The sequence below is a fragment of the Chrysochloris asiatica genome, unplaced genomic scaffold (genome assembly GCF_000296735.1).
Source record: "Chrysochloris asiatica unplaced genomic scaffold, ChrAsi1.0 scaffold00096, whole genome shotgun sequence".
In the NCBI taxonomy this organism is placed as follows: Eukaryota; Metazoa; Chordata; class Mammalia; order Afrosoricida; family Chrysochloridae; genus Chrysochloris; species Chrysochloris asiatica.
Window position 1 is genome coordinate 8,328,964 of NW_006408614.1, and position 4,384 is coordinate 8,333,347.

Below are 4,384 nucleotides of genomic sequence, written 5' to 3' on the forward strand. Positions count from 1 at the left end.
GAAAAATCATCCACTGAGAACCCTGTGGAGCACAGTTCTACTCTGACACACACAAGGCACCATGAGTGGAATCTACTTATGAAAAATCATCCACTTAGAATACTGTGGGGCACAGGGTAAGTCTGAATCAACTCAGTGGCAACTTCTTTAGCTGTTTTAAGGGGAGTCGCTGTGAAAACACACCTTTTCTTACATAAACCCAAACCCCCTACATCAAATTAATTATGACTCAGAGTGGTAGCAATCCTTTCGGTTAGCACTACACCACTCCTTTTTCTCATATAAAGACCTATCAACACAAGACTTCCTTAAATGAATGGTTTGTTGTGTTGATAGGTTTAGTAAACAAGGCATGATTTCGGTATGATGTTGATGTTGTTATTAAGAGACCTCCAAATATATATTTTTAAAATATCTTTTCAATATTTGTTGTTAGGTGCTATTGAGTTGGTTCTGACTCATAGAGACCCTCTGCACAACAGAATGGAACACCACCACTCAGTCCTCTATCTTCCTCACAATCATTGTTACATTTGAACCCATTGCTGCTGCCACTGTGTTAATCCATCTCCTTAGAGATCTTCCTCTTATTTTGCTGATCCTCTAATTTATCAAGCATGATGTCCTTCTTCATCAACTGGTCCCTCCTGATAATATGTCTGAAGTATGAGAGATGCAGTTACACCATCCTGGCTTCTAGCTGTACTTCTTCCATGACAGACTTGTGTCTACACTTGGGTGTTGGGAAATGGGGCAAGATTCTAAACTGAGGTACAAACAATGAAGAATGGAAAAAAAAAAAAAAAACTCACAAAAAACCCCATGGCATTTGCTTTGTGGGTGTTCTCAGCAAGTATGTTTAACAGGTGCCCATAGGTGGAGATAAATTATTTAAGACTGATCTGAAATTTGCATTGGAGCAGTATAAATCGGAATCTAAAAGGCAGTCATTTGAAAGGAAAGATATGAGTCTATTTAGGATAAATAGAAACATCTCCTTTTGAAGGTAATATTCATTTACATTTTTATCATTTTTAAATGATTACCAAAGGAATAATGTAGAAATAAATCTTTGCAGGTTTAATTAGGAGGTATCAAAGGGCTTAATTGTAACTGGTCATAAATCTGAACTGTTATTTTCTAACTAATTTGGATAAGGTCACCAAGAAAATGAGTTTGGCTGTCTCCATTTGTCACAAGGACAGTGTTCAGAATCTTCACACGTTCCTCAGAGTCTCCGTTGATTTGTTCCTGAAGCTGGGGTGAAGATATTCTGTGAATGAATTGCAGTGTGTTCATCATTGTTTTCTGACCATCTCTTTCTATAATTAGTAATAACCTTGCACGGCTTCTGATGTTAGAGATGGAGGCCAAACAATATGCATGTTTATGTGTCTATGAGGGTATTACATATCAAAAGCTTGTCAGCACTTGGGAATGCTCAGGAAATCCAGCCGAGGACCAGAGGAGGATTGCTAAACTGTTGTGCAGGGTTGCCTTTCAAACCCTCCGCGGGAACGAAACAGAGGCCTTGGCAAGGACATGGTTACTGCGGGGAGATGAGTGATAATGAAGGCTTCCGATACCCGCACTTTCTAATGAGCAGGTAATAAATAGAAGACTGGTTAATTTAGTCTCCACAAGAGTAGAGCGAGATCAGTAACAACAGTTAAATCCAGTGTTCACTGCAGTAAACATGACATTAGAGGTGATGTGAAAGTGAGCCTGAGTTTTCTGCTTAAGTGGATCCACATCAGTATTTTCTCGAACCTGCTGTTGTTATGTGCCATCAAGTCAGTTCTGACTCATAGTGACCCTATGTACAATAGAATGAAACTCTGCCCAGTCATGCACCATCTCAAAGTTGTTGCCATGTTTGAGTCCATTTTTGTAACCACTCTGTAAATCCGTCTCCTTGGGGGTCTTCCTCTTTATTACTGACCCTCCACTTTACCACACATGATGTCCATCCTCCAGGGACTGGTCACGCCTGATAACATGTCCAAAGCACGTGAGATGAAATCTCATGATCCTTGATTCTAAGGCGCATTCTGGCTGCACTTCCTCCAACACAGATTTGTTTGTTCTTCTGGCAGTCCATGGTACTTTTCAATATTCTTTGCCAACACCATAATTTAAATACATTGATTCTTCTCTGGTCTTCCTTATTCGTTGTCCAACTTTCACATGCACATATTGTTGTTGTTGTAAGGTGCCCCTGAGTCGGTTCTGACTCTAAGAGACCCCCAAGGCACAACAAGAATGAAACAGTGCTCAGTCCTTTGCTATCCTCAAAATTGTTGTTACACTTGAGAACATCGCTTCTTCTCTGGTCTTCCTTATTGGCTGTCCAACTTTCACAGGCAAATGAGGCGACTGAAAACACCGTGGCTTAGGTCAGGCCCACCTCAGTCTTCAAACAGACATCTTTTTCTTTAACACTTTAAAGAGGTTTTGGGCAGCAGATTTGCCTGATGTAATAATATGTTGTTTGATTTCTTGACTGTTGTTTCCATTGGTGCGGATATGTTGTTGTGGTTGTTAGGTGCCATCCAGTTGGTTCTGACCCATAGTGACCCTATGTACAACAGAACAAAACACTGCCCAGTACTTTGCCATCCTCACAATGGGTGCTATGCTTGAGCCCATTGATGCTGCCACTGTGCCAATCCCTCTCACTGGGGGGTTCCTACACTGTAAGATAAACACTGGATCATTAGGTTGAACTGCAAGGTCGGCAGTTCAAACCCACCAGTCACTTTTTGGAAATCTTATGCAGGGTCACTATGAGTCTGAGCCAACCCAATGGCACTTAACAGCAATATCTGACCAAACGCCATGTCCTTCTCCAGGGACTGGGCCCTCTTGATAATATATCCAAAATAAGAGATGAAGTCTGGCCATTTTGGTCTCTAAGAAGCATTCTGGTTGTACTTCTTTTAATATAGATTTGTTTGTTTTTCTGGCATTCTATGGTATCGTTAAGATTCTTCTTCTTCAACACCATAGCCCAGCTGCATCAATTCTTCTACAGTCTTCCTTATTCACTGTCCAACTTTAACATGTGTACGAGGTGATCGAAAATAGCATGGCTTGACTCAGGTGCACTTTAGTCCTCAAATTAACATCTTTGCTCTTGAACACTTTAAAAAGGTCTTGTGTAGCACATTTGCCTAATGAAGGATGTCATTTGATTTCTTGACTGCTGCTTCCAACAAGTGTTGATGGTGGATCTAAGCAAAAGGAGGTCTTTGACAACTTCAATCGTCTCTCCATTTATCATGATGTATTTATTGGTCCAATGGTGAGGATTTCTGTTTTCTTTACATTGAGGTACCACCCATACTGAAGGCTGTGGTCTTTGATCTCCATCAGTAAGTATTTTAAGTCCTCTTCACTTTTAACAAGGCTGTATCATCTGCCTATCAGGCTATTAATGAGTCTTCCTCCAATCCTGATGCCACATTCGTCTTCATATAATACAGCTTCTCAGATCATATGTTCATTTTACAGATTGAATAAGTATGGTGAAAGAATACAACCTTGGTGCACACCTTTCCTGATTTTAAACCATTCAGTGTCCCCTTACTCTGTCTGAACAACTGCCTCTAGGTCTGGTCTAAGTTCAAGTTCCTTATGAGCACAATTAAGTGTTCCGGAATATTCATTCTCCACAATGTTTTCCATAGTTTGTCATGTTCCACATAGTTGAAAGCCTTTGCATGTTCAATAACGCACAGACAAAACATCCTTCTGATATTCTCTGCTTTTAGCCAAGATTGATTCATCTGATGTCAGCAATGATTATCTCTCACTGTTAATGAGTCATCCTCCAATCTTGATGCCACATTCTTCACAGCACCTCAGACTATTTGTTCAGCATATAATTTCGGGGGAGTGGGGGGCAAGGAGAGGCAGAGAGTGAAGGGATACCACCCTGATGCATGTGTTTCCTGATTTTAAACCATTCAGTGTTCCCTTGCTCTGTTTGAAAGACTGCCTCGTGGTCTATGTACAGGTTCCTAATGAGCACAGGTAAGTGTTATGGAATCCCCAGCTGCCCAATGTTGTCCTGAATTGTTCTTGATTCACACAGTTGAATGCCTTTTTAGTGCCCTGGGTTAATGCACCAGACTGCAATGCCATTTGAACTGCAAGGTCAGCGGTTCAAGCTCACCAGCTGTCCTCAGAAACCCTGTACAGGGTTGCTGTGGGTCGGAGCCAACTCAACAGCACTTAACAACAACAACGTATGTCTTGCTGGTATTTTCTGCTTACACTACAAGAGTCATGTGACATCACGTCCTCTTTGGAATCTGGCTTGAATTTCTATGCAACCATTTTTTTTTTAAATTTAAGGTTTTTTATTGTGGATTGAGTGAAA

General features: G+C 40.9%; 1 protein-coding gene across 1 annotated transcript in view; it reads right to left on the bottom strand.

Moving 5' to 3' along the window:
* IQCA1 (IQ motif containing with AAA domain 1) overlaps positions 1 to 4,384 on the bottom strand; it is a 202,256-nt gene that overhangs the window by 64,014 nt on the left and 133,858 nt on the right. The gene's annotated exons all lie outside the window — the stretch shown is intronic.